Below are 27,107 nucleotides of genomic sequence, written 5' to 3' on the forward strand. Positions count from 1 at the left end.
ACATGTTTTGTAGTTTTGTTGTGCTTTGGTATCTTCCAGAAGATTGGGGTCCTTCCTTGACAACTCTTCTGGATATTTTTTCTCTTCTGCGAACAATTCTATTTATTTTTTTACTATCTTTAAATCTTAATTACTATTTAGTAATTAAATGTAATTATCTTGCATCAGATATGTTCCATTTCAAAATTAATTTTAGAAAAAATATTTACCACAAACTGGTGAAAATTTGGCTTGTTATCCCTGTTAACATTGATTTTTACATTTAATTTAATTTACTTTTTAAATTTTTTTTCCTTTTTAACTTTTATTTTAGAATCATGGGGTACATGTGCAGGTTTGTTAAAAAGGTTTATTGCATAATGCTGAGGTTTGGGGTGTGATTGAACCTGTCACCAAGTATATTAGTCCATTTTCACACTGCTAAAAACAACTACCTGAGACTGGGTAATTTACAAAGAAAAGAGGTTTAATTGACTCACATTTCTGCATTGCTGGGAGGCCTCAGGAAACTCACAATCATGGTGGAAGGCGAAGGGGAAGCACATCTTACATGGCAGTGGGAGAGAGAGAGAGTGAAGGGGGAAGTGCCACACTTTTAAACCATCAGATCTTGTGAGAACTCACTCACTATCATGAGAACAGCAGGGGGAAAATCTGCTCCCATGATTTCATCACCTCCCACGAGGTCCCTCCCCTGACATGTGGAGATTACAATTTAACATGAGATTTGAGTGGGGAAAGAGCCAAACCATATCATCCAGGTAGTGAGCATAGTACCTAATAGGTAGTTTTCCAGCCCTTGTACCCCTCCCTTCATCCCCAGTCTAATAGTCCCCTGTGTCTATTGTTCCTATGTTTATGTCCATGAGTATCCAATGTTTATCTCCCACTTATAAATGAGAACATGTGGTACATGGTTTTCTGTTTCTGCATTAGTTTGCTTACGATAATGGCCTCCAAATGCATCCATGTTGCTGCAAAAGACATAATTTTGTGTATTTGTATGGCCACATAGTATATGTACCACATTTTCTTTATCCAGTCCACCATTGATGGGCACCTGAGTCGATTTCATCATTTTGCTATTTTACATAGTGCTGAGATGAACATACGGGTGCAAATGTCCTTTTGGTAGAACAATTTATCCTCCTATGGGTATATACTTAGTAATGGGATTGCTGGGTCAAATGGTCAACTACCATTTTTTAAGAAATCTCCAAACTGCTCTCCTCAATGGCTGGAATAATTCACATTTCCACCAATAGTGTATAAGTGTCCCATTTTCTCTGCAGCTTTGCCAATATCTGTTTTTTTTTTTTTTTTTTTTTACTTTTTAACAAACACTCTTCTGACTGGTGTGAGGTGGTATCCCATTGTGGTTTTGATTTGCATTTCTCTGATGATTAGTGATGATCAGCGCTTTTTTATGTTTGTTGGCCACTTATATGTCTTCTTTTGAGAATTGTCTTTTCATATTCTTTACCCACTTTTTAATAAGGTTATTTGGTTTTTATTCACTAATTTGTTTAAGTTCTCTATGGGTTCTGGATTTTAGACCTTTGTTGGATGCATAGCTGGTGAATATTTTCTCCAATTTGGTAGGTTGTCTGCATACTTCCTTGATAGTTTTTCTCGATGTGAAAAAGCTCTTTAGTTTAATTAGGTCCCATTTATAAATTTTCATTCTGTTGAAATTGCTTTTGAGAACTTAGCCATAAATTCTTTGCAAAGGCCAATATCAAGAAGACTGTTTCCTAGGTTTTCTTCTTTTACAGTTTGGGGTTTTAAGTCTCTAATCCATCTGGAGTTAATATACATGGTGATAAGTAGAAGTCTGATTTCCTTCTTCCTCCTATGGCTAGTAAGTTATCCCAGTAACATTTATTTAGTAGGGAGGCTTTTCCTGTTTGCTTATTTTTGTCAAGGTTTTCAAAGATCAGATGGTCGTAGGTATGTGGCTTCATTTCTTGGTCCTCTATTCTGTTCCATTGGTCTATGTGCCTATTTTTATACTAGTACCATGCTGTATTTGTTGCTGTATCCTTGTAGTATAGTTTGAAGTCAGGTATTGTGATGCCTCCACAACATTGATTTTAATACTCAAGTAATGTTGTCAGACAAGCCACTATCCTTTAAGTTAGAGAAAAAAGAAATAATGATTCTCTAAACAATAGCATAAAATGTGGAAATTTGTGTTTTAGCCACTAACTAGGACTGGAATTCTGTAACACTCTGAAAATTTACATTTTTCTTGATCTTAGTTTTCTCAAGAGGTTGTTTACAGCCTTCAAGTTTTAAAATGACAAGTACCATGTGTCAGGTGCTGTGTTTATACATTGCACTGTGAGCATCAGAATGAGTAGGACTCATTGCAAAACTCAGTATTTTTAGAATCTATAGAATCTCTAAGAAATGTCAATTTAATAATTTTAAACTTTATAAATATCATCATTGTCTTATAATCTGTTGTGTGGTATTTATTTCTCCTACTGATATTAATCAAATGCTGATTATGTGCTGGGCATTGTGCAACGTGCTTAGGAGCCAGCTGTCACTGATATCAACACAGTGCTTCATCTCATGGAGCTTCCTGTTTTATGGAAAGGGACATTTTTAAGACAAACACACACCACTGTACTTCATGAAATGGAAGAACAGAGGGATTTAGAAACATAATGGGGACCGCCAAATAATTGGATTTTCAATATATTAAAAGTGTTTATTATGTACCCATAGAATGTGTTCCTTTTGGGTTCATCTTCTGTCTAGAACAGATGTTTTTGCTATAATTTCACAAAATAATGATTTGCTACAATCAGTTGATATGCAGATGTTGCTCTTTTTAAAAGATTGCTATTTTGATTTTACTCTTTTCATTTTACATTTCCCTGATAGTATCTTCAAAAGGGTTAAAAAATTGGTATCACAAGGAGACAATTATCTATGGGTTTCTTACATTTTTGTATGTCTTGTAAGGAAAATAACTAACTGATTTGTTCTGACCTATCTTTTCAAGGATGTCTGTATAGCAAACAGCCTTGGATGATCTAGTGTCCACCTCGACCCCACCCCACCTCACTTCAGAGCAAACCCTGGATTTTTAAAATGTTAAAGGATAAAGTACCTTTCTCTGGAGCAAGTGGCATGCGTGCATTCATTGGTCTGTCTGGAGCAAGTTTGGCAGGATATGCATCCCAAAATATACCATTTTGGTATAGAGATTCTTTTGAGCTTTAGCACTTGAAAAACAGCAGATACAAGAAAGACATTGTAATTTCCTTCATCATAAAAACCTGAGATGAAAACTCCTCGTATAAATGATGTCCTCCCTAGGCTGGGTGCAGTGGCTCACGCCTGTAATCCCAGCACTTTGGGAGGCTGAGGCGGGTGGATCACGAGGTCAGGAGATTGAGACCATCCTGGCTAACACGGTGAAACCCTGTCTCTACTAAAAATACAAAAAATTAGCCAGGCATGGTGGTGGGCGCCTGTAGTCCCAGCTACTTGGGAGGCTGAGGCAGGAGAATGGCGTGAACCTGGGAGATGGAGCTTGCAGTGAGCCGAGATTGTGCCTCTGCACTCCAGCCTGGGTGACAAAGCAAGACTCCGTCTCAAAAAAAAAAAAAAAAAAAAGATGTCCTCCCTATACCAGAAAGAAGCAATATTCTTCAATGAGAAATCAGAGCTAAGAAAATTCTGTATAAACAGACTGTTAAAGTAATTATTATATTCGTTTAGCCTGTTGTGGAAAATTCAGTTACTTTTTCACAATTCTCCCTTTTGTTCAACCTAATATAAAAGCATTTAGGTTTTGCTAGTTCTTTGAGTCTTTATTTCATTATGATGGTTCCCATGTCCTATAAACTTATATTCAATTTGTATGCTTTTCTTCTGTTAATCTATCTTATGTCAATTTAATTTTTAGGCTCAGTCAGGATCCCAAGAAGTTAAAAGTAAAATTTGCCTCCCCTGTCTATGCATACTACCCGGCATTAAAAATGTGGATTTTGTAAACTTCGTGTTTCTCTTCTATAATATAATCCACTTTGTGGGTAGGTGTCACTTGTTCTTTTTGCCTCAGCTGGTGAAAATTGAAATGCAAATGCTAATATTCTGGTTATTGGTGTTGGAGTGAGTAATAAACTATTATTTGTTTCTAATAAAGATTGTACATATCTGAAACTATGGCAAGCTAACTTATTAATTTGCAAATAGGGTAAAAAATTTAGATACTTTACAGTTTTTAATATCATATCAGAGCCATTGGGGATTGCAAACACAGATGGGACATTTTTACATGTGATATTATCAATCATGTTGATCAAAGGAATAGAGAGGAATAACCAGGTTAAGCAATGCTGATCTAGAAGTTTTAAATAAAAGTCACAATTATACTTCCATTTTCTCCAAAATGCTAAGAGATATATATGCTATATGCATTAGAATTTAAGACAAGATTCTAAAAGATTCTAAAACATTTTTTTTCCAATTTTATTTGTCCTTACTCTTTGCCTTCACCATTGTGCTTTTTGTTTTGTTTTGTTTTGTTTTGAGATGGAGTCTCACTTTGTCACCTATTGCCCAGGCTGGAGAGCAATGGCAAGATCATAACTCACTGCAGCCTTGAACTCCTGAGCTCAAGTGAGTCTCCTGCCTCAGCATCCTGAGTAGCTGGTAGTACAGGACAGATATGTGTCACCATGCAGAGCATCTCATGCTTCCTTTTCATTCACGGAGATAAGGACACTCATACAATTGGACCTCGTTGGAGGAGTGTATGTGTGTGTCTGGCCGTGAGGGTAAATCCATATCCTTACACATTTTTAACCAACTATTTTTGTTACAAATATAAATGGTTAAAAATAGTTAGAGTTTTCATACTTCTCTGCCAAGCCATTGGGTCTCTTGTATCTGCATAAGGGCCCGCTGAGGATGGATCCCAGTAGAATAGATTACACAACTTTCATACAAACTTTAACCAGAGTAACTTTGACTTTCTTCATGTTACGTGTTGTATTTTTAAAAACACAAGAAAAGAGCTCTTCAGATAATAGAAATTTACAAACCACTGTTCCTTCAAAATTCAAAAGCTCACTTTATTGAGTGAAGCCAATATGTTTATAAGGCTTTATCTGTTATTAATCTGATGACACTAGTAATCCCGTACATATGTATTCATTTCTTAAATTTAGAGACTATTCCAATAAAATTTTCACCAAGCAGATAACAGGATTACTTTTATTTAAAAACCTGTCATTCTAAATTACAGCAGTCTCCTTTGGAGGCAAATAAACTGCAGAAAGGATAAACTAATATCTCAGTGTCTTATTTCTGTTATTTTAAATATTAATATTTTAGAACTAACAGTGATACTCCATTGAATGAAAAGCATTTTGGTGGGGTACAAAAGCTCAAAAAAAATTCAATGGGGTTAATCTTTGAAGCAGAGGAAAAATAAACTGCATGATTGTCTTACTCCTACTGATAAGGTTGATCCACTTTGAAAGCTTATCAGTACGTAGTATTGTCAAAGACATTCATAATTAAAGTCCAAATTGTGTGATTTATAATGTTCACAGCAGTTGCTTTTGATTTTCTTGCTATCTTTATTCCTGCTTCATTACGAATACATTTGTCTAATATATTTTAATTTCATTTAGTAGCTCTTTCCTAAGAATGTAAAAGTCCCATACCAACATTGACTTTTTTAAAAAAACTTTTAAGTTCAAGGATACATGTGCAGGTGTGTTACCTAGGTAAACATTGACTTGTAAAGCTTCACACTTTTGTTAGGTTTATGCTCATGTTGGAATGTTTACCAGCTGTTCCTTTTGCCATCATAATTATTCAAACCTGATTTTCATGTGCATGACAAAAATAGGCGATTTCTATAATATTTTAATCAATTATAAATGAAAGAATAATTTCTCGTTATTCACTAGAACCATGGATTTTACCGTATGGTCATTATTTTTTCAATCATCAAGCTTTTTAAAAGTATAGTGAATACAAAATATTCCAGACTTTCTTAAAGCATGAAATTTGACCAAAACCATTAAGATTTATTATTAACTTTGGTAATAAATACAAATTAAATATATAGAAATGAAAACAAAAATACATTAAAATGACTTAACGGTCAAAAGTTCAACACGTCAAAAACTGTTCACATAAGAAACAAGTGAAATGATAGATAAAATCAGCTATGGTTATCTGATACCTACTAATAAGCACACATAACACCTGACATCCACAGAAGGCTCTTGAATGTTGAGATAGGGGTATTATATTTAAAAATTATGTTGATTTTTTTTAATGTTTTATCTTTTAGCCTAGGTTGTTCTGGAACACCTTGGCTACTTTTGATGTTTCTAGATACACATATTCCAATTTTCTCTTTTTAAAAATATGGAAATTCATACTGATTTATTTAGTACCATCCAACTAATTACGGATAGGGCAAAGACCAGAATCCAAGACTTTTACATTAATTTCAATATTTTTGGATGCTTTTCCAGCTGTATAGTAGTCATTTTTGCATGACAAGTTATTGTCATCAAACCAGCATTGGTTGTAAACAAGCCCCTAACAGTTCATCTCAACATTTTATCAGTACTATCGCTTCTAGGGAGGGTGTACATAGCAAGACCAGTGAATTTCATGATAGTTAAGTCCATTCCCTTGCTGCTTCAGTTGTAAAATGGTTCGTTGTTAAGGGGCAGTGATGTGTGAATACCATGATGCTGAATGAGTATGAAACAAAACCAATTAAAGTCATGCTAAAAATAATTCTGGGCAACTTAAAAGCATCTGTAATATAATGTTTGATAGATGTTTTTAGTGATTCACTGAATCACTATTTCAGTGAAGATGGATTATTGTCTGTATCCTTCTCCACAAGGTGATGAGAGGAATTCAATATAATTAAACGGCCATTGGGTGTCAGACTGGTCCTCTTGGGAAATGGCAGTTTTGAATATTAGTCACTCAGCTAGATATGCCTTACTTAAGGGAAGATCTTGTTGTTGACCTCATGTGTAACATTCATCCCTTCTGAATTTTCGCAGGTTTTATCTCCCACCATTTGACATATATATTTTACAAATACATCCAGAGGTTATTTGCTATGTCTTGCTCACCAGATGCAAGTTTTGTGATATTATTGACATAATAAGATCATATATTCTGAGGGATGGTGACACAGTTGAGGTGAGCAAGTGTACTATGTTATGACACAAAAAGTGACACAGTGCACTATTTTATGAAACAGAACAGAGATGACATATTCCTGAGGTAATACAAAGAAGATGTGCTGCATTCCACACAGTATGAAAGCAAACTTTGTGGTGGTCCTTTCTAATACATAGATGCAAGCAATTGCCAATCAATAGTTTTTTTTTGTTGTTTGTTTGTTTGTTTGGATGGAGTCTCACCCTGTCACCCAGTCTGGAGTGCAGTGGCACGACCTCAGCACACTGCAACCTCCACCTGCCGGGTTCAAGCAATTCTACTGCCTCAGCCTCCTGAGTAGCTGCAACTACAGGCGCACGCCACCATGCCTGGTGAATTTTTTGTATTTTTAGTAGAGACGGGGTTTCACCATGCTGGTCAGGCAGGTCTCGAACTCCTGACATCGTGATCCGCCTGCCTCGGCCTCCCAGAGTGCTGGGATTACGGGTGTGAGCCACCGCGTCCAGTCCAGAACAATAGGTTTATACCAACTACGGAGCTTCATACAATCTGCTCCAATCTATACACAACATTTGAAACAACAGCCGCAATTGGAGGCAATTGCTAATTAGGTTTACAATAGTTCCTTTCGGTCTATAGCATCAATATTTCTTCACAAGCCCAAGTGGCATGTTAAGTGAAAATAAAGTAGAACTCACTTTTCTTGTATCTTTGATGGTGGCATAATTCCTTGTGATTGTACTACAAATGACATATGACTTTTTTTTCTGCTATTCATGTAAAATGAGATCAAAGACCTCTACTTTCTTATTGTACCATAAGAGCCTTTTCACCAGGGGCCAAGGAAGCAGTGTGGGGATTCTGCTAGCTATGGAGTATGAATATTTCAACTATGCATTCAGATCTTGGGGAGGTAACTACAGAATGGTTTTGTAGATTTACTATGCCCACTTACAGATGGATTCAGGCCAACATTACTTTTCTCAAATGACCTCCATAAGCCCCCACTCTGAGTCATGGACAGCAGCGGTCTTTTGAAGTATGAAAAATTTATGTCAGCTCAGAGCCAGTGTATTGAGTAATACCTAAAAGGTCTGGATATTCAAAGCAATTTACTTTGGAAAATGTTCACAGGTTTCTTTGGGGAAAGTTGGAAAGACTCGTTTCATTGCATATTTGTAGGTTTGTTTCTAGGGTCTACCTTCAGGGGGAACCCAGTTTCTACTTCATTCCAGGAGCTCTAGAATCTCTTTTGAATCACATCTGGGAAGTAGGTTACAGGTCCTTGATTCTTTAACTTGGCCATTCCTTCAAGTATCTTCAGCCCACTTACATTTTGTCTTAGTCTGATTATGGATCTATAGCAAAATACCAGAGATAGGGTAATTTATAACGAACAGAAATTTATTTCTCATGGTTCTGGATGTTAGGGAATCCAAGTTCAGAGTGCCAGTGGGATTGATGTTGGGTGAGGGCTGCTCCCTACTTCCAAGATGGACCTTATTGCTACATCCTCCAGCTGGGAGAAACAGGGAAGAAGGGATGGAAAGGCAACTTTGAGCCCTTTTATAGGAGTGCTAATCCTATTCATGAGAGTGGAGCCATTATGATGTAATCACACCCTCAAGGCACACCTCTTAATACCGTTATATTGGGTATTAAGTTTTAACATGAATTTTGAAGGAGATATTATTTTTCAAACTATAGAAAATTTGTTTTTAGTCTATGTTTTCCCTGTTTCACTTATTAATAAATAATTTACTTGATTCCTTCTGTTTCAGTCAGGGTTCACTCAGAGGAGCAGAACCAGCGGGACATTTATTATGGGAAATGGAAATTGACTAAGCAGTCTTTGCAAGGATATTTCTATATCAAATGCTGGAGGCCAAAGTCCACAGACAGACAGGCAGGGAGAAAAGATAACAAGAAGTCTGGAACCACAGGAGGACAGACTGAAAGTCATGTTTCTTCTTGTTACCACTGACATTAGTGATGAGGGCATCCTCGAAAACAGAGTCCTTTGCCATAGAGGTGGCCTAAGGTGACAAAGAGTCCTTTGTCATAGAAGTAGCATGTAATACATGTGGCCTAAGATTCAGAGAAAATAAATGAAGGTATAGCAAGAAGAGAATTGGAGAACTAGCTGCTGCTTTATGCTAATGAGGTGAGTTAACAGACTATCCATGCATATCCTACAAAACGGTTGCTTCCTGCCTTTCTGGCACCCTTATTAGAAGCATATAAAAAGGGAATTCTGGGAAATACTCTTCAGCTTAGCCAAGTGTGCACATAACAAAGCCATCACATCTGTTGTTCTCATTCCCAGGAACACCTCAAATACTCACTTCATCAAGTCTCTGCAGACCAAAACATTGTGATTACTGCTAACCATACCCATCTTAAAGATACAGGTAAGAGGTATTAGTTGTTGGCCTACGCCACTGCACAATCCCATTACCACTACTTAAATTAAGATGTAACACCTGTTATCGTGGACCTGACAAAGACAGCCATTATAGGGCTATCCTTTCCAAGAATGTTGGTACTGTTCTCATCGTTGTAACTTTTCAAGTCACTTATAAAAGGACTATCTTTTGGATTCTTCTCAATTCACTGGTGAAGGAAATATTCTCCGAGCTTTTCTTGGAAACATGATTAGCTTGGATAAGTGAATAATCCATGCTGAATTTACTGTAGTTACTTCCTCTTCCTAAGCACTTTCATTTTTTCCCCTGCTTTACATGCCAATTAAGTTCTAGTATTTCCATTCTATTTAATGTAGGCCAACATAGCATCCAGATTTCAGTTATTCATCAGGTAAACTATTAGAGATACTCATTGTTGCTCAAGCTGTAACCCATATTAAAAATTAAATCCCATCTAATGTTATAATATTTTTTCCTCATAAAATAACACACTTAGAATCCTTCCCCGCATGCATTTCCAGGTTTCAGTTGATACGAATTGAGAAAAATCAGGCAGATCTTTTGGCTTTTATTCTATCCCCTTTCAGGTTGTGATTTATCCTTATTCTTTTGAGAATATGCTGGTTATTTAATTCTGGGTCAGGAAGACATGAAGGATGGTACCTGTGAGTCTCAAAAACAATCAGCCTCCCCTTGAAAGGCATCTGCCTCAAACAAGGGATCAATTCAACAAGAAGAGCTAACTATCCTAAATATACATGCACCCAATGCAGGAGCACCCAGATTCATAAAGCAAGTCCTTAGAGACCTACAAAGAGACTTAGACTCCCACAGAATAATAATGGGAGACGTTAACACCCCATTGTCAACATTAGACAGAACAAGACAGAAAGTTAACAAGGATATCCAGGAATTGAATTCAGCTCTGCACCAAGTGGACCTAATAGACATCTACAGAACTCTCCACCCTAAATCAACAGAATATACATTCTTCTCAGCACCACACCGTACCTATTTCAAAATTGACCACATAGTTGGAAGTAAAGCTCTCCTCAGCAAATGTAAAAGAACAGAAATTATAACAAACTGTCTCTCAGACCACAGTGCAATCAAACTAGAACTCAGGATTAAGAAACTCACTCAAAACCTCACAAATACATGGAAACTGAACAACCTGCTCCTGAATGACTCCTGGGTACATAACGAAATGAAGGCAGAAATAAAGATGGTCTTTGAAACCAACGAGAACAAAGACACAACATACCAGAATCTCTGGGACACATTCAAAGCAGTGTGTAGAGGGACATTTATAGCACTAAATGCCCACAAAAGAAAGCAGGAAATATCCAAAATTGACACCCTAACATCACAATTAAAAGAACTAGAAAAGCAAGAGCAAACACATTCAAAAGTTAGCAGAAGGCAAGAAATAACTAAAATCAGAGCAGAACTGAAGGAAATAGAGACAAAAAAAACCTTCAAAAAATTAACGAATCCAGGAGCTGATTTTTTGAAAGGATCAACAAAATTGATAGACCACTAGCAAGACTAATAAAGAAGAAAAGAGAGAAGAATCAAATAGATGCAATAAAAAATGATAAAGGATATCACCACCGATCCCACAGAAATACAAACTACCATCAGAGAATACTATAAACACTTCTATGCAAATAAACTAGAAAATCTAGAAGAAATGGATAAATTCCTCAACACATACACCCTCCCAAGACTAAACCAGGAAGAAGTTGAATCTCTGAATAGACCAATAACAGGATCTGAAATTGAGGCAATAATTAATAGCTTACCAACCAAAAAAAGTCCACGACCAGATGGTTTCACAGCCGAATTCTACCAGAGGTACAAGGAGGAACTGGTACCATTCCTTCTGAAACTATTCCAATCAATAGAAAAAGAGGGGATCCTCCCTAACTCATTTTATGAGGCCAGCATCATCCTGATACCAAAGCCTGGCAGAGACACAACAAAAAAAGAGAATTTTAGACCAATATCCCTTATGAACATTGATGCAAAAATCCTCAATAAAACACTGGCAAACCGAATCCAGCAGCACATCAAAAAGCTTATCTGCCCTGATCAAGTGGGCCTCATCCCTGGGATGCAAGGCTGGTTCAACATATGTAAATCAATAAATGTAATCCAGCATATAAACAGAACCAAAGACAAAAACCACATGATTATCTCAGTAGATGCAGAAAAGGCCTTTGACAAAATTCAACAGCCCTTCATGCTAAAAACTCTCAATAAATTAGGTATTGATGGGACATATCTCAAAATAATAAGAGCTATTTATCACAAACCAACAGCCAATATCATACTGAATGGGCAAAAACTGGAAGCATTCCCTTTGAAAACTGGCACAAGACAGGGATGCCCTCTCTCACCACTCCTATTCAACATAGTGTTGGAAGTTCTGGCCAGGGCAATCAGGCAGGAGAAAGAAATAAAGGGTATTCAATTAGGAAAAGAGGAAGTCAAATTGTCTGTGTTTGCAGATGACATGATTGTATATTTAGAAAACCCCATCGTCTCAGCCCAAAATCTCCTTCAGCTGATAAGCAACTTCAGCAAAGTCTCAGGATTCAAAATATGTGCAAAAATCACAAGCATTCTTATACACCAATAACAGACAAACAGAGAGCCAATCATGAGTGAACTCCCATTCACAATTGCTTCAAAGAGAATAAAATACTTAGGAATCCAACTTACAAGGGATGTGAAGGACCTCTTCAAGGAGAACTACAAACCACTGCTCAACGAAATAAAAGAGGATACAAACAGATGGAAGAACATTCCATGCTCATGGATAGGAAGAATCGATATCATGAAAATGGCCATACTGCCCAAGGTAATTTATATATTCAATGCCATCTCCATCAAGCTACCGATGACTTTCTTCACAGAACTGGAAAAAACTACTTTAAAGTTCATATGGAACCAAAAAAGAGCCCGCATTGCCAAGTCAATCCTAAGCCAAAAGAACAAAGCTGGAGGCATCACACTACCTGACTTCAAACTATACTACAAGGCTATAGTAACCAAAACAGCATGGTACTGGTACCAAAACAGAGATATGGACCAATGGAACAGAACAGAGCCTTCAGAAATAGTACCACACATCTACAACTATCTGATCTTTGACAAAGCTGACCAAAACAAGAAATGGGGAAAGGATTCCCTATTTAATAAATGGTGCTGGGAAAACTGGGTAGCCATATGTAGAAAGCCGAAACTGGATCCCTTCCTTACACCTTATAAAAAAATTAATTCAAGTTAGATTAAAGACTTAAATATTAGATGTAAAACCATAAAAACCCTAGAAGAAAACCTAGGCAATACCATTCAGGACATAGGCATGGGCAAGGACTTCATGTCTAAAACACCAAAAGCAATGACAACACAAGCCAAAATTGACAAATGGGATCTAATTGAACTTCTGCACAGTAAAAGAAACTACCATCAGAGTGAACAGGCAACCTACAGAATGGGAGAAAATTTTTGCAATCTACTCATCTGACAAAGGGCTAATATCCAGAATCTACAAAGAACTCAAACAAACTTACAAGAAAAAAAGAAACAACCCCATCAACAAGTGGGCAAAGGATATGAACAGACACTTCTGAAAAGAGACATTTATGCAGCCAAAAGACACATGAAAAAATGCTCATCATAACTGGCCATCAGAGAAATGCAAATCAAAACCACAATGAGATATCGTCTCACACCAGTTAGAGTGGCGATCATTAAAAAGTCAGGAAACAACAGGTGCTAGAGAGGATGTGGAGAAATAGGAACACTTACACTGTTGGTGGGACTATAAACTAGTTCAACCATTGTGGAAGACGGTGTGGCGATTCCTCAGGGATCTAGAACTAGAAATACCATTTGACCCAGCCATCCCATTACTGGGTATATACCCAAAGGAAGATAAATCATGCTGCTATAAAGACACATGCACAGGTATGTTTATTGCAGCACTATTCACAATAGCAAAGACTTGGAACCAACCCAAATGTCCATCAATGATAGACTGGATTAAGAAAATGTGGCACATATACACCATGGAATACTACGCAGCCATAAAAAATGATGAGTTCATGTCCTTTGTAGGGACATGGATGAAGCTGGAAACCATCATTCTCAGCAAACTATCGCAAGGGCAAAAAACCAAACATCGCATGTTCTCACTCATAGGTGGGAATTGAACAATGAGAACACTTGGACAGAGGAAGGGGAACATCACACACTGGGGCCAGTTGTGGGGTGGGGGGAGAGGGGAGGGATAGCATTAGGAGATACATCTAATGTAAATGACGAGTTAATGGGTGCAGCATACCAACATGGCACATGTATACATATGTAACAAACCTGCACGTTGTGCACATGTACCCTAGAACTTAAAGTATAATAAATATATATATATATAAAAAGAAAGAAAAATATAGATCCATAAGTAGCAACATGGAAAGTTGTCCAAGATATATTGTTAGATGAAAAAGCTATTCACTGAAGGATATAGAGAAAAAAAGTGATTTACTTTTATAAAAAGAAAAACCGTACTATTTAAAAAAAACATTTTAAAGCAAAGGAATGTTAATATTCTTAGTCAGGGGAAGAGATTTTTCTTCTTAAAAGCAAAGTAAAAGAAGATGGGGGGAGTGGGGAGTGTAAGTAATCATCTCTATAAGAATACGTATGAATTCTCTCATTCTATATTCAGGGTTTTTCATGTTTTCCTAATAAACATTCTCACATTCACGTAAGAACCCCAGAGAGTTTCCTCATTTCATTTGCATGATACATCTTTACTTGGAAAGTAATAATTTGGTCTTTTTATATCAATCCCATGGCTACAGAAGATAAAATATTCTTTTAAGTCATCATGGGAGTTCATAGAATCATGTTTCCCTTATGTAAAAAAATACCTCCTTCTATCTTTTCCTCCCATGGATGCCTTTGTTCTCTCATGCTCTTTCCACAACAATTTTCAAAATTTTTAAATGAATTTCAAAGTGGGATACACATTTAATACAATGTAGGAGAAAATTTGAAAGAAAAGTAATCAGACAAATGATAATATCAGAAAATACAATGAGACGGGGATGGAGGATACCATGTTTTACTTTTTTCACATATGTTGAATAGCATATATATATATATATATATATATTTGAGGTGTATTAACTATCATTGTAACATAATAATGATTGTAAAATGACCCCAAGATTTCCAACCTTTTGTTCCACATGACATATATAATTTCCTCATCTTAAGTGTACTCAGAACTTTTGAGTTTGATGCAATAATACTCTCATGATTATGCCATATTACATGAAAAAGGAGATTTTGCAGATGTACTAAAGTCACTAATTAGTTGACCTTGAATAAATAAAATAGGAGATTATATATGTTGGCCTGACCTACGTGAGTCTTTTGTATATAGGTCTAGAAGTCAGAGTGAAGGAAATTCAGGTTAAAAGCAACAAAGATATTTTCTTTCTGGCCTTGAAGGAACAACTGCCATGTTGTGGAGAGGGCAGAAAACAGCAGGCAATCTCCCAGCCCTGAGAATGGCCTCCTCTTCCCAACAGCCAGCAAGAAGGCTGGAATCTCAGTCCTATGACCAAAAGAAACTCTAGTCTAACAGGCCAAATCAGTCTGGAAGAAGATCTTAAGCTTCAGGTAAGGCACCTTGCTTTCAGACCATTAGCAAAAAATGTACCCACTTTGTGCAAACTACTTTCAAGAAAAGCTGGACTAATTTAGATTCCCAACAACAGTGTATAAGCATTTTTTTAATCCACAATTTTGCCAGCATGTTTTATCTTTCCAATAATAGCCATTCTGACTGGTCAGTGATGTTGAGTATTTTCTCATATGTCTGTTGGTCATTTGTATATCTTTTTAAAAGGGTCTGTTAAAGTCTTTTGACACTATTTAATGGAGTTGTTTTTCCCTTGTCAAGTTGTTTACTTTTCTTATACATTCTGAATATTAGACCTTTGTCAGGTGCATAGTTTGAAAATATTATTTTCCCCATTCTGTGGGTTGTCTGTTTACTCTGTTGATAGTTTATTTTCCTGTGTAGAAGCTCTTTAGTTTAATTAATTCTCATTTGTCAATTTTTGTTTTTCTACAATTGCTTTTTTTTTTTTTTTAAACAGAGTCTCGCTCTGTCGCCCAGGCTGGAGTGCAGTAGCACAATCTCAGCTCACTGGAAGCTCCACCTCCCAGGTTCATGCCATTCTCCTGCCTCAGCCTCCCCAGTAGCGGGGACTACAGGCGCCCGCCACCACGCCCGGCTAATTTTTTGTATTTTTAGTACAGACAGGGTTTCACCGTGTTAGCCGGGATGGTCTCCATCTCCTGACCTCGTGATCCACCCGCCTCGGCCTCCCAAAGTGCTGGGATTACAGGCGTGAGCCACTGCGCCCGGCCTCTGCAATTGCTTTTGAGGATTTAGTCATAAGTTATTTGCCAAGGTCAATGACCAGAAATATATTTCCTCAGCTTTCTTCTGGAATTTGTATAGTATAGGGTCTTAAATTTAAATATTTAATCCAGATTGAGTTAATTTTTGGATATGGTGAAAGGTAGGGTTCAGTTTTATTCTGCCTATGGCTAGCCAGTTATCCTAGCACCACTAATTAAATAGGGAGTCTTCTTACCACTGTTTATTTTTATTGGCTTTGTCAAGGATCAGATGGTTGTATGTATGTTACTTTATTTCCAGGTTCTCTAACCTGTTCCATTGGTCTACATGTCTTTTTTGTACCAATACCATGCCATTTTGATTTCTGTGGCCTTACAGTGTAGTTTGAAGGCAGGTAATATGATGTCTCCAGCTTTGTCCTTTTTTTTTTTTTTTTTTTTTTTTTTTTTGAGGCAGAGTCTCACTCTGTCTCCCAGGCTGGAGTGCAATGGCGCCAGCTTTTTTCTTTTAACTTATGACCGCTTTGGTAATCTGGGCTCTTTTTTAGTTCCACATGAATTTTAGAATTTTTTTTGAATTTTATGAAAGAGGATGTAGGTAGTTTGATAGAAATAGGATTGAATTTGTAGACTGTTTTGGGCAGTATAGCCAGTTTAATAATATTAATTCTTTCAATCCATGAGTATAAGATGTTTTTCTGTTTGTGTTATCTCTAATAATCAGCAGTGTTTTGTTGTGCTCCTTGCAGAGATCTTTCACCTCCTTGGTTAGATGTATTCCTTAATATGTTATTTTATTGTATTGTAACTATTGTAAATAGGATTTAGTTCTTGATATGGCTCTCAGCTTAAATGTTATTAGTGTATAGCAATGTTAATCATTTTTTACATTGATTTTTATATCCTGAAACTTTACTTAAGTCATTTTTTCAAGTCTAGGAGGCTTTTGGTGAAGTCTTAAGGGTTTTCTAGGTATAGAACCATATCATCAGCAAAGGAAGAGAGTGGAACTTCTTTTCTGCCTGGTGCGGTGGCTCACACTTATAATCCCAACACTTTGGGAGGCTGAGGCGGGCAAATCACCTGAGGTCAGGAGTTCGAGACTAGCTTGGCCAACATGGTGAAACCCCGTCTCTACTAAAAATACAAAAATTAGCCGGGTGTGGTGGCGGGGAGACCTGTAATCCCAGCTACTTGGAAGGCTGAGGCAGGAGAATTGCTTGAACTGGGAGGCGGAGGTTGCAGTGAGTCTAGGTCGTGCCAATGCATGCCAGACTGAGACACAGAGTGAGATCTCTCAAAAAAAAAAAAAAAAAAAAAAAAGGGAGAGACAGAGAGAGAATGGGACTTCTTTTCCGATTTACATGTCTTTTATTTCTTTCTGTTGCCTGATTGTTCTGGGTAGGTCTTTCACTCCTATATTATATAGGAGTGATGAGAGTAGGCATCCTTATCTTTTTCCTGTTTTAAAGGGAATGCTTCCAGCTTTTGCCTGTTCAGTATGATGTTGGCTGTGGGTTTGTTATAGATGGCGCTAATTATTTTGAGGTATATTCCTTTGATGCATAGTTTGTTGAGGGTTTTTAACATGAAAGGATAATGGACTTTATGAAAACCTTTCTCTACATTTGCAGAAATAATCTTATGGTTTTGTTATAAATTCTGCTTATGCGAAGATCACATTCATTGATTTGCATATATTGAACCAAACTTGCATCCCAGGAATAAGCCCTACTTGATTGTGGTGTATTACCTTTTTGATGTGCTGCTGGATTCGGTTCGCTACAATTTTGTTGAGGATTTTCAAATCTATGTTCGTCAGGGACATTGGCCTGTAGTTTTCATTTTTTCTTGTTGTTGATATCAGGGTAATGCTGGTTTTGTTGAGTAAGTTAAGTAAGGGTAGATCTTCCTCAAATTCTTGGAGTACTTTTAGTATAATTAGTACCAGCTCTCCTCTGTGTGTCTGGTCTAATTCAGGTGTGAATCCACTCATACAGGATTTTTTTTTGGTTGGTAGTCTTTCTTGACTGACTCAATTGTGGAATTCTATTGTTCTGTTCAGGACTTCAATTTCTTCTTGATTCAATATTTGGAGATTGGTTTTTCTATAAATTTATTCATTTCCTCCATAGTTTCTAGTTTGTGTGCATAGAGGTGTTCATAATAGTCTGAGAATCTTTTGTATTTCTGTGTGATCAGTTGTAATATCACCTTTGTCATTTCTGATTGTGCTTATTAGATTCTCTCTTTTGGTTAATCTAGCTAGCAGTTTCATTGTTGTTTATCCTTTAAAAAATCAACTTTTAATTTGCTCATCCTTTGTAAGAGTTTTTGGGTCTCATTTTAGTTCAGTTTTGCTCTCTTATTTATTTCTATTGTCCTGGTAGCTTTGGGGTTATTTTGGTTTTGTTTTTCTAGTTCCTTTAGGTGTGATGTTAGATTGCTAATTTGAGATCTTTCTAAATTTTTGACAAATGCATTTACAGCTATAAATTATCCTGTTAACATTTTGCTACATCCCAGAGATTTTGGTATATTTCTGTATCTGTTTTCATTTGTTTCCATTTTTTAAAAATTTCTACCCTGATTTTGTTATTTACCCAGAAGTCATTCAGGATTAGTTTGTTAAATTTCCAACTAATTGTGTGGTTTTAAGAGATCTTCTTAGAATTCATTTCTATTTTTATTCTACTGTCATTTGAGAGTATGGTTGCCATGATTTCAATTTTAAAATTTCATTAAGATTTTATGTCCAAGAATGTGGTCAATCTTATAATATGTACTCTATGCAGATTAGAAGAATGTGTATTCTTGGTTGTGTATATATGTGTATATATATGTATATATGGTTGATGGGTGGAATATTCTATAGATGTCTATTAGGTCGAATTGGTCAAATATTGAATTTAAGTTCAAAATTTATGTTGGTTTTCTCTCTTGGTGATTCCTCTAATGCTGTCAGTGGAGTATTGAAGTCCCTCACTATTCTTGTGTGGCTAAGTATTTTCATAGGTCCAGAAGTACTTGTTTTATAAATCCAGGGGCTCTAATGTTGGGTACATATATATTTAGGACCCCTAAGACTTCAATCTTTCTCCTCCCCTTTACTTTGAGCCTATAAATGTTGTTACATATGGGATGGGTCTCTTGATGACAACAGACAGTTCGGTCCTTTATTAAATCCAGCTTGTCACTCTGTTCCTTTTAAGTGTGGCAATAAGTCTGTCTACCTCCAAAGTTAATATTGGATATGTGCAGCCAGGCACAGTGGCTCACGCCTGGAATCCCAGCACTTTGGTATGCTAAGGTGGGTGGATCACCTGAGGTCAGGAGTCGGAGACCAGCCTGGTCATCATGGCAAAACCCCATGTCTCTACTAACAATACAAAAAATTAGCCAGGTGTTGGGGCAGGTGCCTGTAATCCCAGCAGCTTGGTAGGCTGAGGCAGGAGAATCACTTGAACCTGTGGGACGGAGTTTGCAGTGAGCCAAGATCACGCCATTGCACTCCAGTCTGGGCAACAAGAGCAAAACTCCATCTCAGAAAAAAAAAAAATTAATATGTGAGGTTTTGATCACCTTATGGGTTTCTTAGCAGGTTGCTTTTCAGTTTCCATTGTGTAGTTGCTTTATAGAGTTTGTGGACTATGTACTTATATGTGGGGAGATTTTTTTGGTAGTGGGTATTGTTCTTTTGTTTCCACATTTATAACTCCCTTGAAGATGACTTATAAGGTTGGTTTAATGGTAAAAAAAAATCCTTTTGCAATTGTTTGTTGGAAAAGATTTTATTCCTTTTTTACTTGTGAAGCTTAGTTTGACAGCTTCATTCTTGGTTGGAATTTCTTATTCTTTTTCCTTTTTTTTTTTTAAGAATGCTGAAACTAGGCCCCCATCTCTTCTGGTTTCTCCTAAGAAGTCTACTTTTAGCCTGATGGGGTTTCCTTGGTATATGACCTGACCTTATTCTCTAACTTTAAGATTTTTTCTTTAGCACTGACCTTGGAAAGTCTCAGTGACTATATGTCTCGGTGTTGTTTATTTTGTATATTATCTCACTGATGTTCTCTGCATTTGTTATATCTGAATCTCTATCTCTCTAGCAAGATTAGAGAAATTTTTTTATTTATCCCTCAAATAAAATGTGTTTTTCATGTTGTTTACTTTTCCTCCTTTCTCAGGAATGCCAGTAATATACAGTTTTTTTGTTTGTTTGTTTGCATGATCCCATATTTCTCAAACACCTTGTCCCTTTCTTTAATTATTTTTAAATTTTTTATCTAACCAAATTACTTCCAAAGACCAGTCTTCAAGCACTGAAATCATTTCTTCTGCTTAGTCTTGTATATTGATGATACAGCTTGCAATTGAATTTTGAAATATCTTAAGTGAGATTTTCAATTCCAGAAGCTCTGATTGATTTATTTCCAGATATTTAGCTCTTCCTTGATTGCCTGGATTGCTTTAGAAGTTCCTTTCTGTTGATTTTTAACATTTTCCTGAATCTTATTGAGCTTCCTTGCTTTGAATTCTTTGTCTACCATGTCTGAGTTTCTGTTTTGGTATAGGACCATTGTAGGAGAGCTAGTATGATCCCATGGTGGTGTCACAGCATTCAGATTTTACATGGTGCTGGTCTCTTCCCATCTGGAGATGCTGGCACTTCTAGGTTTTGTAACTGTTTTTATGGAGATGTCATTTTTCTTCTTTTTTTCTTTCCCTATCTTATTATTATTTTTCTACCTCTACCTCTTTCCTAGAGGATATGACTGCACAGAATGTCGGATGGGATCTTTTGGCTTTGCTTCTCTATCTCTATGCACTTATGTTGGCTGGTTTTATATTGGGCTGTATGGTTCAAACTACAGACTACCAGACTGAGCTGATGGGTAAGAGCCAACAGTGGCCAATGCAAATGGGTAAACATATAGTCATTGTTTACTGGGAGAAAGTCTCGTTGCTGCAGGCAATGAGCTAATCCATGGAATGCACAGTGGTCTGAGTTCCCTGCTTATCCCTGTAAGGTGGGGACCCATATGGGCAAGGCCAGACCGGCCATGCCCACCTACACATGGGCCCCATTGGATCACAATCTCTGCACAGGAGGGATGGGCAACTTAGGCTGCTGGTTCAGGTGTACAAGTGTTCTGAATGCCTGGAGCTCTATCTGAGTGTTGAGTGGGGAGGACCTCACTGCACCACAATCTATGGAAAGGAGGATTAAGGTGGAAAGGAGGGTTAAGCCTGGGCATGGAGCAGAGAAGGCCCCACTGCATCAGGTTCTTAGAGAAGCAGGCTGTGACACACAGGAATGTCACACACAGGCTAGTTCCTCCCTATGTGAGGGAGTGTTTTGACTGCCTGGAGATCTGCCTGGGCATGGAGCAGGGAGGGCCACGCCAGTCCCCAATCTATGTGCAGGAATGCTGGGGTGGCTCAGGCTGCTGATCCTGGAGAGCAAGTGCTCTGAATGCCTGAATATCTGCCTAGGTGCAGAAGAGAGAGGGTCCTGCTGCACCCCAATTTATGCACCAGAAGAGTGGGACAGCTTAAGCTTTTAATTCATGTGAAAAGGCACTCTTAGTGTCTGGACATATGCCTGGGCATGGAGCAGAGAGGGCCCCACTGAACCAGGTTCTTCGAGAGGCAGGCTGAGACAGCCAGGAATGTCACACAGACTAGTTCCAGGTTGCCCAGTTGGCCTTAGCTACAAATCTCAACACCCAGGAGAAACTATGGCAGCAATGGCTCTCCTGCTCCACATGTGATGAGAGAGAGCACCATTTCAGTGCATACACCTGGAGCACTTTCCACACTTGTCACTTCATTCTGGTTGTGGAAGCTACTAGTCAGCTCCATAGCAAGTGCTGTAATTCCTGGACTAATACTAAAACACTTGCACAGACACACTGCTGGGCTGCCAAAGAAAGACTGACTGTGTACGAGCCCAGATCAAACCTGGCATCCTGCTGTCTGTCACAGGACTGGGAAAATGCCTGCAGGTATTCACAGTGTCTTTCTCTTGGAGTCTCCAAGCCTTTCCCCAAATTAGCTCCAAAACCGAGAAAAAGAAAACTATAAACTGTACTCCCTTGGCCTGTGTTGCATGAATCCCTAGTGGAAAAGTGAGTCACAGAGAGAGATTAGTTTTTCTACTTTTTTTCATGTAGGCACTTAGAGCTATATATTAATGCTTTCTTCTTAGTACTGCTTTTGCTGTATCCTGTTAATTTTAGTAAGTTGTGTATCCATTTTCATTTGTTTCAGGAAATTTCGTATGTCCTTCTTAATTTTTTCATCGACCATCATCCTTCTTAATTTTTTCGCCGGTCTTCCAGGAGCATATTGTTTAATTTCCATGTTTTTGTATAGTTTCCAAAGTTCTTATTTATTTTTAGCTTTATTTTATTGTAGGTAGAGGAGATACCTGATGTGATTTCATTTTTTTTCTTTTTTTTTTTTTTACATTTTTAAGACTTATTTTTTGGGCTAATATATGGTATCTCCAGAAGAATAATGCATGTGCTGAGGAAAATAATGTAGGCATTGAATGAAATGCTCTGTAAATATCTATTAGGTCCATTTGCTCCATAATGCAGATTCAGTTGGATGTTTCTTTGTTGATTTTCTGTCTGGAAGACCTGTCCAATGTTGAAAGTGGGGCATCAAAGTCTCTAGCTAGTAATGTAGCCTTGAATTTGTATGACATGACTGACTGACTATATTAGTCTGCTCTTGCATTACTATAAAAATACCTGATACTGGGTTATTTATAAAGAAAAGATGTTTAATTGGCTCATGATTCCAAAGGCTCTACAGGAAGCATGATGCTGGCATTTGCTCCATCTTTTGGAAAGGCCTCAGAAAACTTTCAATCATGGCAAAATGTGAAGGGGAAGCAGGCATGTCACACATGGCCAGAGCAGGAGGAAGAGAGATGGGGCATGTGGTACACACTTTTAAACAACCAGATCTTGTGAGACCTCACACACTATACAGTATCAACGTTGGGGGATGGTGCTAAATCATTCATGAAGAATCCACTCCCATGACTCAATCACCTCTCACCAGGCCCCATCTCCAACATTGGTGATTGCATTAGTTCATTCTTACACGGCTATAAAGACATACCTGAGACTGGGTAATTTATTAAAAAAAAGAGGTTTAATCGACTCTCTTTTCTGTGGATTGTACAGTCTTCTGCTTCTGGGGAGGCCTTAGGAAAGTTATAATCATGGTGGAAGGCAAAGAGGAAGCAGACACATCTTCACATGGCTAGCAAGAGACAGAGAAAGAGTGAAGGGGGAGGTGCTAGATACTTTCAAACAACCAGATCTCTGGATAATTCTAACATGAGACAGCACTAGGGGTGATAAGTTACTGCAGAACTGAATCCTTCCCTTTCAACATAGCAAATTTCCTTCTTGGCCTAGGCTATGTCTAAAAATGTCATTCGGAAGGTAGGGACTAGAATGAGGACCTCAGGACTCTGCATGGTGCCCTGTCCTTCTGTGGCTGAGCTGGTGTTTGAGTTTCAAGACAAAGTCCTCTTTACTCTCTCTTCTCTCCCCAAGCAACAGGAAGGAGAATGTCCCAGAACTGTGAGCTCTGCTGCCTGGGGGTGGGGGAGGGGTGACACAAGCACTCCCTAAGCTGCCCTTGCTTGTATCTCAGTAGGTCACAGGCACCCCAAGTCTACTGGCTCCAAGCCACCACAGCACCAGAACTTTTCCGATAATTGCACTCCTTGTGCCCTAGATCGCCTTTCATATTTGTTTATTTATTTATTTGCGACGAAGTTTCGCTCTGTCACCAGGCTGGAGTGCAGTGGTCTGATCTCGGCTCACTGCAACCTCCGCCTCCCCAGTTCAAGTGATTCTCCTGCCTCAGCCTCCTGGGTAGCTGGGACTACAGGCATGCACCACCACGCCTGGCTAATTTTTGTATTTTTAGTAGAGATGGGGTTTCACCATGTCGGCCAGGATGTTCTAGATCTCTTGACCACGTGATCCGCCCACCTTGACCTCCCAAACTGCTGGGATTACAGGCGTGAGCCCCCACGCCCGGCCGCCTTTTATATTTATTTAGGATCCAGTGTGCTTTAGCACATGGTGTTGGGGCTTGCCAGAACTGAGGTTTCAACCACTTAGATGGACAGTGCTGGTTTAAATGCTGCCTCTGTGGGCTCTGACTGAATTCGGCCCAGTGTTGCTTTCCAGTATGTCAGGCAGCTGTGAGTTTCAATGCAAAGTCCCACAATCACTGCACTCTTTCTCCCCTAGCTCACAGATTCTCTGCCTGTGTCGTATGGCTATTGCCAGGGGATGAACGAGGGTTGCTGTTCGCAATTCAAGACTGTCTTTCCTACCCTCTTCAGTGCCTCTTGATGTTAAAACCAGGTACTGTTATCGCTCATTTGATTTTTGGTTCTTATGAAGGTGGCGTTCTGTGTGAATAGTTGTTTAGTTTCGTGTTCCTGTAGGGGGAGGGATGGTCTTTAGAGGGAGTCTACTTAGCCATCTTGCTCTGCCTCCTCTCCAGAATCTCTTTCTTAATCAAATGCAGTAACTTCCTACATTCCTCTGCTGTATCCAGTCTTATCTCCCATGAATCTGTTTATACCGTAGCAGAGAAAGTGATCTACATTTTTAAAAACCTGACCATGTTGCTGTCACCAAAACATTCTATATTGTTTTTTAGCTCCTCCTCATGTACAAATTCTCAAACTTCTTAACGATTTTCTTTCATAACTTTGTACTTACTGATCTATGTCAACTTTTTTTTAATCCTAGCTTTGCACTTTATATTTAACCACGCAGAACTCCTGTGAGACTGAGCCCTTAGCCTATGAAATCTGTCGCTATCTCTGGATAGTTACTTGTGTTGCTTCACCAATACTGTGATGTTTCTTGTCATAATTATTTACTCTGTTCTTTTCTTCCTGAAATGTCCTACAGTTTTCTTTAATCAACTTCTCTTTATCTTTTCTGTATCATATCTAGTACCACTTCACAATCCACACTTCAGGTTCTCTCTCTAATAACATCCCAAGAATTTCTCTAACACTGAACTTTGCTTCATAATAGTTATCTATGTGACTATAATTCTTGAAGAAAGAGACTGCCTCATCTCTGATTCTACATTGCTTTATGCAGTTTGTGTTAATGGTATAAAGATAACAAATATTTATTAACTAAATGAGTACAGTGTAAGCTGTATTTTGAAAAAAGATTACTTTTTTTCAAAATAGAGTTAAATTACTTGAGAAACAAAGTTGTTGATAATCTTTATGATCCTTATTTTCTTTTAATTATTTTTTCAAGTTTTGTCTCTTAATGCAGAGCTAATGAATACATGGAAATTCAATTCAAATCAAATTCAGATTTGAGATAATCAACAGTATGTTCTATTGCCAATTTTGCCCAAATGGTATATTATTCAGTTTCTCATAAATTAGCACCAAACTTACTTGTTACTTCACTTCCAAAAAATAATCTTAAACATCATATCAGGTAACTGTGGTTTGCTTATCCTTCATATTCAATAATTGGTCATGATTTCTTTTACCTCCTAAGAGATTAAACATTTAAATCTTCTCTGCAATATTGTATATTTCTATAGTTCATTTCCAAATAATCAAATATCATCCTATTTCTTCAGTATCTGTCAAAATGTCATCTCTGCTTTTAGATTTACTAACTCGAATTCATCATCCACATGATTTTTATTCTTATCTCTTTAAATGAAATTTAATGCTGTATGATTTTTCCTTTATTGAGCTTGGTGTCCAGAGATCTATAGGACTCTGGTGAGAGAGTGTTGGAAGTGAAGACTGAAGGTTGACTTTTTCAGAAGGGCCTCAATGAGTCTGGATTCAAAACAAGAAGTGAGCTACTTCTTCATTGATAGGATGGTTGGAAGTAAAACAATATCTGAGAGCAGAAAGCCCTCTTCTATTTTTCTAGCTCAGTAGCGGTGAGAGTCTTTCATCTGTAGCCTCCCAGGGAAGGAGTCCCATGTACCTCTAAGATCCTGAGGGTTCTGGCTATGAAACATATGTAAACATTAGAATCGAAGTCTAGATTCATTGACATAATGAAATTGCGGCTTTTCTGATAGGCCTCAGGAAGAAGAGAGAGAAAAATAAGATGGAAAATTTGAAACACATGGCAAGGGAAAAAAACTGCTGAAAGAGACAGATGGACACCTGATTTGTTTTAAGCATTTAGGAAGATGCACTCAGAAATTAGATTAGATGAGAGAAAATTAAGATCAATGTTAATGACTTAACAGGTTTAGGAAAATTTGGAGGAAAAGAATAGGAGCTTCAAAGGGAGCAAAGGGGACAGATGGAGGATCAGAAATAACAAAACAATTGATTGAAGAAAATTTGAACTAAATGAAGAACTGTGTTTTCATATTGAGAATACTCACTGGGTCAGTCCTAGGCTGCACTAATGAGAAAGAATTTCTAACTGGGCAAAGCCTGATAAAATTAATGATAATGATAAAGAAAAAAAATTTAACTGTATATGTAAGGATAAGTCATCAGTAAATAAATATATTTGCATTACCAGTGGTTATAAAATATCACTTACTCAAGATATTATTTGCATCTCAGATGCAGAAAGGTATTTGAAGATATGCAATAATTCAAAAGCGTATTACATAAGTATCCCATCTATGTAATATCTATTATCTATCATCTATCTATCTATCTATCTATCTATCTATCTATCTATCTCTGCCCCCAGTTCCTGGCACAGATGGCACAGAACTTCAAAAACTCTTGTAGTTTCCTCAGTGTTATGCGTTTTAATCTTTGGTTTTAATATTTGTTCTCTGCACCAGTTCCTGACACAGAGCTCCTAAATCCCTTGGAATTTCCTGGGTGATAAGGGCACCTTTTGCTCAAATGAGATGACCCTTGGTGGGCTCCTGAATGGAGACCAGTCACCAAAAGACTAACCCATGATAATAAGCTCAGAGCTTTCAGCCACACTTCCCACTGTTTAGAGCGGGGAGAGGGACCAGAAA

General features: G+C 37.7%; 1 long non-coding RNA gene across 1 annotated transcript in view; it reads left to right on the top strand.

The window, feature by feature from the left end:
* The window catches only part of LOC107970185 (uncharacterized), a 35,375-nt gene extending 8,722 nt beyond the window's left edge, over nt 1-26,653 (top strand). Inside the window, exons 2-4 of the long non-coding RNA XR_001712562.4 lie at nt 9,518-9,602; nt 15,147-15,317; nt 24,353-26,653. This is a non-coding gene — a long non-coding RNA (uncharacterized LOC107970185). The remainder of the gene's footprint in view (nt 1-9,517; nt 9,603-15,146; nt 15,318-24,352) is intronic.
* The last annotated feature ends 454 nt before the right edge of the window (nt 26,654-27,107 follow it).

The sequence above is a fragment of the Pan troglodytes genome, chromosome 22 (genome assembly GCF_028858775.2).
Source record: "Pan troglodytes isolate AG18354 chromosome 22, NHGRI_mPanTro3-v2.0_pri, whole genome shotgun sequence".
Lineage (NCBI taxonomy): Eukaryota > Metazoa > Chordata > Mammalia > Primates > Hominidae > Pan > Pan troglodytes.